The sequence below is a fragment of the Leptopilina boulardi genome, unplaced genomic scaffold (genome assembly GCF_019393585.1).
Source record: "Leptopilina boulardi isolate dan_hultmark-lab unplaced genomic scaffold, ZJU_Lbou_2.1 LbouV2_392, whole genome shotgun sequence".
Taxonomy (NCBI): domain Eukaryota; kingdom Metazoa; phylum Arthropoda; class Insecta; order Hymenoptera; family Figitidae; genus Leptopilina; species Leptopilina boulardi.
Genome location: NW_026137965.1, coordinates 237,901 through 249,968, shown reverse-complemented (window position 1 = coordinate 249,968; position 12,068 = coordinate 237,901). Strand labels below are relative to the sequence as shown.

The 12,068-nt window shown below is 25.2% G+C and overlaps 1 protein-coding gene across 2 annotated transcripts in view; it reads right to left on the bottom strand.

The window, feature by feature from the left end:
• LOC127288617 (phosphatidylinositol N-acetylglucosaminyltransferase subunit A) overlaps window positions 1–12,068 on the bottom strand; it is a 29,454-nt gene that overhangs the window by 16,835 nt on the left and 551 nt on the right. The gene's annotated exons all lie outside the window — the stretch shown is intronic.

The following is a 12,068-nucleotide window of genomic DNA, read 5'->3' as shown; positions in this document are numbered from 1 at the left end:
ACTACGTCGTTTACTACGTCGTTTACGATGTTGCAAAAATTATTTTAATATTATTTATTTAGTAATTTAGTAAGTCCAATATCCAATATTAAAAATTTTAATAATAATTTAAAAAATCAATATTTTAAAAAAAAATTTATTTTTATTATTTTTTAATAGTTATTATTATTATTTTATTTTTAATATTTTAATTAAAATAAAAAAATGGTCATCAAAATATTAGTGAAACCATTTCTTCCAAAAAAGAATTTGTCTCAAATCCAATAAAGGAGAGACATCGGGCAGAAAAAAATTTTGACAAGAAAAAAATTTTCGATCACTGCTTATATACCAATCTAATGGCACCTCAACTGCGAGAAACAGTTATGATGTTCGCCCTCCCTGTGGCGTTGAGCGAACTTAAGTCCAGAGCTGAGCCATCAGCGCAGCGCGGAAACATTTGAAAAATTTGATTTTATTAGATATTTTATTTTATTTTAAATATGACAAATAATTAACTTAATAAATAATTATTAATAACATAATGTCATACTTAATAATTCGTTAATTAATTATTTTTAACGAAAATTTGACAAAAAAAAATTTGTTGGCCAAAAAAAATATTACCATTAAAAAATAATTTTTTGGTTAAATTTTCGTAGTAAAAAAAATTTTTTTAAGACAATTATTTGTGACCTAAAAAAATATCACGATGAGAATATAATTAACAAAAAAAATTACTCGTAGCACAGAAAAAATTTCACCATGAGAAAATAATTTTTTTAAAATTTTATTTGTAAAAAATTTATTGGTAGCTCAAAAAAAATATCACGATGAGAAAATAATTTTTTGTCAAATTTTCTCTGTAAATAAATTAATTAACTAAATAACGTACCGTAAAACGGGGTTATTTCGCTCATTGCGGGTAAATTCGCTCACCCACTTTTATGCTTTATTTCAGCTTTAAAATAAAGTTTAATACATTTATTACCTGGTTAAATTTTCGTAGTAAAAAAATTAATTAACTAATTATTAAGCTAACTAGCAAAATTAAACGCGCAAGCTCGGCAAATTGAGGATTTAATTATTTGTTATAAAGAAATTAAAGATTAATATTATTAATAATAATTTAATTTATTAGAATATTATAACATATTAAATGATAATAATGAAAATTATATGTTATTATATTATATAAAATGCGACATTTTTTTTACATTTGAAAAAATGTAAATAAAATAGGGGAGAGCGGGGCAAAGCCGCTATGCGGGGCAAAGGCGTTTTTCGAAATATCTGCTTTCTTTCTAATCTATTACCATTTTCGTTAACAGTTTATTATTAATACGATTAAAGCAATAGATTGGAAAAGAAAAAGCTAAAAAATATTAAATATATTAAGAAATATAACATAAAAATAGTTTTTGCAAGGAAGAGATGAAAATTTCGTTGATCGAAGATTCAAATTTAAAAAATTGTTTTAAGCACTTAGGTCTTAAAAACTTTTTGCTTGAATAAATGAAACATTTATCTACACGATCTGCATGAAATTTAGGTTTTATTTTTTATTTAAATAAATTAAATTTTAAAAATAAAAAATGTATGTCATTGGGGGCAAAGCCGTTTAAAAACTGTTTCGTAAAAACAGTTGAAAATGAAAATCTGCATTACCTTCATATTTGAAGTTTTTCTACTTCACGTGAATCAAGTGTCAACAAATATTAACCTGATTTTTTAACCAAAACATGTAAGTATTTTTTCGTGATTTCTTATTGTTGTTTATATTTTGAATATAAATATATATTTTTTATAACTATAGTTTTATTAAATTAAAATTAATAAATTAATATTAAATAAAATAATATTAAATAATTGTTTTTATTTATTTTCAAAAATTACTTATTTCAATTATTTTTTAGTACATGTAAAAATCATTTTTATCAAAATGAGGAATTATGTAAGGAAAACGAATTTGCAATCATGGGATAAAAATTCATTAAATTCGGCGTTAAAAAGTATTAAGAAGAATGAATTGAGTATTAATAATGCTGCTCAACGGTATCAAATCCCTGTAACAACATTACGAGAAAAATGGAATAAAATAAAAAATCTAGATGCCTGGGATGAAATGTCAGATATTAAATTAGGTAGATTTCGTACAGTTTTCACGGAGGAACAAGAAAATGAATTGGTGAATTATATTTTAGAAATGGATAAACAATTTTTTGGATTGTCACGTAAAGAAGTACGTCAAATTGCATTTCAATATGCAGAACGATTGAAATTAACTCACAAATTTAACAAGGCCAAAGGTTTAGCTGGAAGCGATTGGTACTCAAAATTTATGTCGAGACATCCGCAGCTTTCATTAAGAACTGCTGAAAATACTTCCTTCGCCCGAGCAACAGGATTCAACAAAGTTGTTGTTAATAAATTTTTTGATTTATTATGGGATCTTATGAACACTTATCACTTTTCACCGGAAAATATTTGGAACGAGGATGAAACTGGAATTTCAGTGGTACCGAAATCGCAACCAAAAGTTGTTAGCTTGAAGGGAAAAAAGCAAGTTGGAATTATTACATCAGCTGAACGTGGGACTACTGTTACTGCAGCAATGTGTTGTAATGCATCTGGAAACTTTATGCCACCTTTAATAATTTATCCACGAAAAAAAACGATATAAAATATGCTTTCAATAGTCCTCCAGGAACGTATGTATTTTGTCATCCTTCAGGCTGGATGCAAAGTGAAATATTTTACCCTGTTTGGTTTAATCATTTTGTAAAGCACTCTAAGCCAAGTAAAGAGAAGCCAGTTCTTTTAATTTTAGATGGACATGTAACTCATACAAAAAATTTGGATTTCTTGTTGGCAGCTCGAGATCAAAATGTGCATATTTTATGCATTCCACCTCATACTTCTCATAAGCTCCAACCCTTGGATAGGACATTTATGAAACCATTTAGCTTATTTTATTCCGAAACTGTCTTAGGGTGGTTGAGAACGCATCCTGGTCAGGTGCTAAAACTTCAAGATATTTCAACGATATTTGGACCAAGTTATTTACAAGCAGCAACACCAAACAATGCCATCAGTGGATTCAGAGTTGCTGGAATATATCCCTTTAATCGCGATGTATTCGCTGAAGAGGAGTTTAGTCCTGCAGTAACCACTGACATTGAAATAGACACTGGCGAAACTCAAAATTCTAATCAAGAAAGTAATTTTCAGGTGAGGGCAGAAATTATAAATCTTGTAATAAATAAAATAATATAATAAAAAAAAATAAAAATATATAAATAAATAAAATAAATATAAATAAAATATATAAATAAAATAAATGTAAATAAAATATATAAATAAATAAAATAAATGTAAATAAAATATATAAATAAATAACTATAAAATATAATAAAAAATAAAATTCGAAATAAATAAATAAAATTAACAAAAATAATTTTACAGGAATCAACGTCCACATCTGCCCATAACATCAATGAATTTCACGAAACCAGGGAAAATAATTGTTGTGAACAACTGGCAAAATTAGAAGAACGAGTTTCCAAAATGAGTGCTGAGATTCAAAATTTAAAATCAATAATAATCAAATCTAATAGGCCAGCATCTGAATCCATAGAAAATACAGTAACTGATCCTGAACCTGTTTCTGTACAAGAGTCGGAAGAAAGCAATGAAAATGTAAATTGTAAATATATTCTTAACGACATTTTGGCGATACCAAAAGCAAGTTATAAGGGAAATGTACGAAAAATATCAAAAAATAAAGGAGAAACGACTATTTTAACAAGTCCGGAATATATTGAAAAATTAAAAAAAGCAAAAGAGGAAAAAAATATTAAAGAAAATAAGATTCCTAGAAAGCAAAATGAGAAAAAAACGGATAAGAATAATAATAAAAATGAAAAGAAAAATAATAAAAATGATAAAAGGACTGTAAAGGGGAAAAAAATCATGAAAGCTGAAATAGCAAAAAAGAAGAAAATTTCGAAAAATGAAGTAGAAAATGATGATACGTCCTGTTCTGTTTGCGACCATTTATACAGCGAATCTGTCGAAGGTGAAGTCTGGATTCAATGTAAAATTTGTGAAGCATGGTTTCATGAAACATGTGTTTCTTTACCAAAAAAGTTGATTTATTTTGTATGCGAAAATTGTTTATAATTTAATTATTTTTTATTATTATTGTTATTATCATACTTTACCTATATTATTATGTTACATTATTTCATAAAATCAAATAAAATAAAGGAAATTAGTTATTTTTATGTAAAAAATCTGTGTTTATTATATAATATATCAAAATAGTATTAATTTTAAAATAATATTTCATTTAGAACATAAATTAATTTATTATAGTATTCAAATTTATTATTAACATTAAAAAAATGATAAATTTTATGTAAATATAATATTAATATTTCATAATATTTTCGCGCCGTTATTTAAATTATTTTTAAATTTGAACAGTCGGTAAAGTAGACTTTTCAACGAAAAAGTGAAGAGTTGAATTCAAAATGTGAGGTTAAAAATACAAGTATTGATATTTTTTATAAAATAACTTAAAATTCTTTAAAAAATGTATAAAATACTTATGTTTCAAAGATATTAGGCCATTTACTGCCACTTCGTACAGTTTTAACGGCTATAATTTTCTACCTTTAAAAAATATAAGCAAAAACGTCGCTGCCCCGCCATACGGGGCAAAGCCGTTTTTTTGCATCTCTTTGAAAATAACTAAATTAATTAATCAAGCTTATAATAAATTAAATATTTACTATTGAAATTTGTTATTAATTAGTTTTAGATGAAATATAAAAAAAAATCACGTCAATTGAAGGTGTAATAACAAAAATATTTATAAATAAATGTTACATCGGCGGCTTTGCCCCGCTCTCCCCTACATTTTTTTTGTATAAAATGTAGATCTTCTTCAGATCTTCTTCAATTCAATTATTTAACAAATGAACTAAAATGATTCTTCACTAAATTAATTATTCTTAATAATTTTAATTAAATACATCACAAATTCAATTATATCAAAATTATTTTTCAATTAAAATTTTTATGAAATTTAACAATTGTTTATAATTTAAAAAAAAATATCACAATAAAATTGAATTATTTTTTAAAAATTTCAATTCAAAATAAACTAAAATTCAATTATTACCCGAAATTTTAATTCAAAATCAATTAAAATTCAATAATTATCCAAAATTTTCAATTTAAAATTTAATTATTTACCAAGTTTTCAATTTAAAATGAAATAAAATTCAATTATTTTCTAAAATTTCTATTCAAAATTAATTATCCAAATTTTCAATCAAAAATGAACTTAAATTAAATTATTATCCAAAATTTCAATTAAAATTCAATTATTTCCCAAAATTTTCAATTCAAAATGAACTGAAATTCAATTATTTTCCAAATTTAAAATCAAATAAAATTTAATTATTCTCAAAAATTTGAATTCAAAATTAATTGAATTTTCAATAATTTGAATTTAAAAGCATCTAAAATTTCTAAAATTTTCCATCGAAATTTTTTTTTTTTTTGAAATTTAATAATTTTAATTATAACTCTAAGGAAATTCAATTATTTTTAACTATTTTAATAATATTCTTTGAAAATTCAACTATGTGAAACCATTTTTCAATTAAAAATGATTTTCAAATTATTGTATTTTGTCCGCATTTTCTAATAAATTTTTAGTGAAATCATCTAAAATTTTAATTACAAAACACTTAAAGTTTCAATTAATTTCAAAAATCTAGATTTTAAATCTTTGAAAATTCAATTAAATTTAAAAAATGTTTTCCAAAAATTGTTTGATAAATTATTTTTAGTTCTGTAAAATTTAATAATTGTTTGAAAATTAACAATATCTTTTGAAATTTAATTATTTCTAAAAATTTCAACTTTAACCCTTCGAAAAGGATTATTATTAAAAAAAAAAAGTTTTATTTAAAAATCTGTAAAATATTTTTGTTAAAATGAAAAACAAATCCACTTTTTTTGGAATATAAATCGACTAAAACGACTGTTTTGTGTCTTTAAGTTGATTCGAGGCCTGTGTTTTTATAATTAATATTTAATAGGTAATCGTTGGCCCCTGGTGCCTTAAAAATAAATTTTTTTCAAATTACTATCTTGTACGAAATTTCCTGGCGCATCTTTTTTCTCATCATAAATTTTTTGTATTTGTATACAATTTTTGAATCAATATACAATTTTTAAATTAATATACAACTTTAAAAAAAATTTCGTTGGTAAACGTTGTGTACTTCAGCTTCGTGAATTGAATTTTCGAATTTGGAATTTTAAAGAAACTTATTTTATTATTTTATTTTAAAGAAATTTGGAAACACAATTATACAACTTTGGCAAAAATGAGAAAAAGAATTGTCAAAATTTGACACGTCATAAGATTACTATTCAAAAAAAACACGTGAAATCAGAAAAGGCCAACTTCAAGTTAGGACAGAAAGACAGACCAAACATTTTATTATTATATAATTATTTAATTAATTTTTTTTACAGAGAAATTTTGACAAAAAAAATTATTTTCTCATCGTGATATTTTATTTGGGCCACAAATAATTTTTTTACTGAGAAAATTTTAAAATAAGTAAATTTCTCATCGTAATATTTTTTTGTGCTACGTACAATTTTTTTGTTAAATTTTTTTACAAAGAAATTTTTACAACAAAATTATTTTTCATCGTGATTTTTTTTAAAAACACGAATTTTTTTTTCAAAGAAAATTTGAAAAAAAATTATTATTTTATCATTGTGATATTCTTTTGTGCTACGAATAAATTTTTGGTAAATTTTCGTAGTAAAAAAAACAACGATTTATTACGGTATTTAGTGAATTAATTGTTTTGGAGAGAAAATTTGACAAAAAAGTTATTTTCTTATCGTGATAATTTTTTTAGGCCACAAAATATTTTTTTTACAGAGAAAATTTAAAAATAATTAAAATTCTCATCTTGATATTATTTTTGTGCTACAAATATTTTTTTGTTACATTTTCGTAGTAAAAAATTAAGTAACTAATAATTACCGTAAAACAGGGTTATTTCGCTCAGTGCGGGTAAAGTCGCTCACCCATTTTTTTGCTTTAAATTTGATTAAAAACTAAAATTTAGTATTTCTATTAACAAATTTAACATTTTTACCTGCTAATAAAGGTATTAAACTTTATTTTAAAGCTGAAATAAAGCATAAAAGTGGGTGAGCGAATTTACCCGCAATGAGCGAAATAACCCCGAAACCAAAAAATTATTTTTTAATGGTAATATTTTTTTGGCCAACAAATTTTTTTTTTGTCAAATTTTCGTTAAAAATAATTAATTAACGAATTATTAAGTATGACATTATGTTATTAATAATTATTTATGACATTAATTATTTATTAAGTTAATTATTTGTCAAATTTAAAATAAAATAAAATATCTAATAAAATCAAATTTTTCAAATGTTTCCGCGCTGCGCTGATGGCTCAGCTCTGGACTTAAGTTCGCTCAACGCCACAGGGAGGGCGAACATCATAACTGTTTCTCGCAGTTGAGGTGCCATTAGATTGGTATATAAGCAGTGATCGAAAATTTTTTTCTTGTCGAAATTTTTTTCTGCCCGATGTCTCTCCTTTATTGGATTTGAGACAAATTCTTTTTTGGAAGAAATGGTTTCACTAATATTTTGATGACCATTTTTTTATTTTAATTTAAATATTAAAAATAAAATAATAATAATAACTATTAAAAAATAATAAAAATAAATTTTTTTAAAATTATTATTAAAATTTTTAATATTGGATATTGGACTTACTAAATTACTAAATAAATAATATTAAAATAATTTTTGCAACATCGTAAACGACGTAGTAAACGACGTAGTTTGCTACTATGTCGTTTTCTACGTCGTTTACTACGTCGCAAACTACTTAGAATACGACGTCGTAAACGAGGTCGGAATTTTCAACTGGGTAGAAACCATATCGGAAACTATATGGGAAAATACATCTTTGCCTGTTCCAATTTCCAACATCGATTCCTGTATAGTTTCCGATATAGCATCCCATATGGTTCCCGATATAGTTTCCTATATGCATTTAGATAACGTTTCAGATGTAGGCTACAATCTATGTTCCGATGTCGGAATTTTCGATAGGGTACGATTAACCCTTACCACAGCCTTACAGCAAAATACTGTGCTATGTGGGTATAGTGATGCCTACTGTTTTAAAATCGAGTGGAAGGCCAAAAAATTTTACACTGACTACTGTCATCAGACTTTCTAAGTGAAAAAGAGAAAAACAGACCACACGCTGTAAAAAAAAGAGAAAACTCGCCTTTATAAACTTGAATTTAGAATTTAAAATTTAAGAAATACTGTCACCCAAGTAGCACGTAATATTACAGTAATATTAAAATGTCCGCCTCATGGTAATACTACAGTAACATTAAAATGTCCGCCTCATGGTAATATTAGTGTAATATTACACGTTTATTTGAAATACATAATAATTTCAAAGTTTTTTATGATAAAACACAAAAAGATAAGAATTAATCAGTCAAGTATTTTTAAGTGTTTTTTAAAATTTTTTGTAATATTACTGTAATATTACCGGTTAATATTGCTGTAATATTACCTGCTATTTGGGCATAGATTTTTAAATCAGAACTGGTCCAAAAATCCATGACAGGATCGTATAAAATAAAAGTGAAAGATGGAATTTCCTTCAAAATCTACACAATATAATGAAGAAAAATAACTGCTATAATTGTGGAGTTTGTGAAGGAAAATATTTATTCATATTCATGCCTGGTTTGGTCGCATCTAGTATGCATAAGTCGCAAAACGGGACCTAAAACAAAATATTGCGGTTTTGTTCATTTTATTCAGAAAAATGAAGTATTATCAATGTTTCATAAAAGTTTTAAAGACAAGAGGTAAAATTCCTGTAGCCTACTATGTGAAAAAAAAATTGATCAGATCGGGCTTTAACTTGCACATAGCTTAGTCCTAGGGGTGAGTAATCAATCAAGAAGTACTGTTAGGTTCTTTCAAAAACTGTAGGAGTGGGAGGGGGTTGAATTTTTGAAGACTTGTAACTTTTAAACAGAAAGATGAAAAAAATTTGACCTATGTTTTCGAAAGGTTTTTTCCTGCTCTTTCAAATGGTGCAAAAAATTTTCCAAAAAATTCAAAATTTGACCCTTTTTTTGAAAATCAAAAATTTATTTGACTTTTTTTTAAGTTCGGTCTTTTTAGGGTTCCGTACCCGAAGGTGGAACCCTATTAATGAGACTAGTGAAGCAAGGCATGTACCCCCCCCCCTAGCGGCCACACGAATTTATCTAGAAGGCTGAAATTTGGTACAGATATGTATTTTTACGTGAAAATTACAGGAAAAATATAGCGAGCACGATTGGAATTGATGATCATATTGTTTTTAAGGAAAACTCATATTTTTAGAAAAAATCATTGATTTTTCGAATAAAAAAAGAAGAAAATTTTATCTCAAGGGATTCAAATTTATACATTTTTACGTATTTTTACGTGTAGATTCCAAAAAAATTATAGTGAGCATGATTGGAGTTGATAACCATAGCGTTTTCAAGGAAAAACTGATAATTTTCAATATATGTGACTATGTTTCTATCTATGTGTTTTCATGCTCACATTACAGGAAAAATTAAGCAAAATTGGAATTTTTCCACCTGCCTTCACACTTTAACTCCCTTAAATTTTAGGTTTAAGGGTACGGAACCCTCGGTTTTAATGGGAGTGTAACTCGCACTTGTCCGATTTTTTTTATTAATTTATTTTTTTTTTTGAAAGTTAAAACTGTTTATTTTCACCACAAAAAATATTGAAATGTCCTTTTTTGTTATTTTTGAGATATTAATTAATTAATTAATTAATATTAATAAAAAATGAAATATTTTACAAATAAATAAAGTTATTGCAATTCTGAAACTACCAATTGAAAGCTGACGTAATTTCGCATTCAACAAGTCCTATATGAACTATTTTGGATTAGAGGATTTTTTATAAACAATTGCCATGTTAGCCAATTGCTTATTAACAATTCACTAATCCAAAGTACTTCATATAGGGCTCGTTGGATGCGGAATTATGTCAACTTTCATTTAGTAACATCAGAATTACGATAACTTTATTTGTTTATAAAATATATCATTTTTTATTAACATTAATTAATGTATTAATAAATCGCCCATGCTTAGACATATGGAAATATTTGCAATATTAAAATTGGAAACAGGACTGCGGTCCAAACAATGACTATTGACGTTAAAAATTGTTTAAAAAATAATTTGTTTAAACAAATTGTTATAAATAAATGAAAAAAATTGATGAATTTTAAAAATCTAACAATGCAATTCGATTCTACGGGAAAAATTACTAAAGGAACTTGTATGACGTTTTCAAAATTTTCACTCTATTTGTTATAAATTATTTATAAACAAAAAATGCACTGTGGTTAACGTTAACGTTGAAAATTGTTAAAAAAAATATTTTGTTTACACAAATTGTTTTAAACAAATGAAAAAATTTGATGAAAATTTTTCAAATTTTTTTTTGGAAAGCTTAAAACTCTCAGCACATAAAATATGGAAATGTCCTTTTTCGTTGCCATCGAGATATTTATTAATTAATTAATTAATGTTAATAAAAAATCATATATTTTATAAACAAATAAAGTTATCGTAATTCTGATGTTACTAAATGAAAGTTGACATAATTCCGCATCCAACGAGCCCTATATGAAGTATTTTGGATTAGTGGATTGTTAATAAGCAATTGGCTAACATGGCAATTGTTTATAAAAGATCCTCTAATCCAAAATAGTTCATATAGGGCTTGTTGGATGTGGAAATACGTCAGCTTTTAATTGGTAGCTTTAGAATTGCAATAAATTTATTTATGTGTAAAATATTTCATTTTTTATTAACATTAATTAATTAATTAATATCTCGAACACACGGAGCCTGGTGTGCGAAAATAACAAAAAAGGACATTTCAATATTTTTTGTGGTGAAAATAAACATTTTTTACTTTAAAAAAAAAAATTAATAAAAAAAAGACCGAACTTAAAAATAAGTCAAAAAAATTTTTCATTTTCAAAAAAAGGGTTAAATTTTGAATTTTTTGAAAAATTTTTTGCACCATTTGAAAGAGCAGGAAAAAACCTTTCGAAAACATGTAGGACAAATTTTTTTTGTTCTTTCTGTTTAAAAGTTACAAGTCTTCAAAAATTCACTGTTTAAATTTTTCAAAAAAATTCAACTCCCTCCCTCTCCAACAATTTTTGAAAAAACCTAACAATACTTCTTGATTAAAGTACTCACCCCTTGGGCTGTGCAAGTTACAGCCCAATCAGATCAACTTTTTTTTCAATTAGTACGCTACAGGAATTTTACCCTACATATACATGGAGAAAGAGATTTTTTAAAATCTTTTAGAAAATAAAAAATTTTAAGACCTTTTATAAAGTAGAAAATCTTAGGCTGTTGAAAATTTAAATGAATATATGAGGCATTTTACTTGTAATGTCCTGAGTTAAAAAATTGATTTCTCGAAAAAATATTTATTTATATTATATTATATTTAATATCTCGAAAACAAAAAAAATGTGCATTCTCAAAATTTATATACAGATCGGGAAAAACCTCAGCTTTCGTTTGCAATTATTTATTTTAAAAAAAACGCACCGATTTTAGTGAAAATAGCAAATTTATGTTTAATTATAGAAAATCAAGGTCAAAATTCAAAAATTTTAAAAAACGAAATTCACCATTGGAAAGAGCATGAAAAAACCTTCAAAAAACATACCTGCCAAAATTTTTTTTATTGCATTTATAGACAGAAAAAATTCAAATAATAGGCGGTGTCAAGGAAAACTGATAAAATTGACCCCCCTCAATCTCCCCCAAAATTTCAAAAAATGTCAAAAATTTTTTTGGGGATATTTTACTATTAGGTAGGACATTAATTTCCCCAAGTTTCACTTTTTTTTCGAGAAATCAATTTTTAACTCA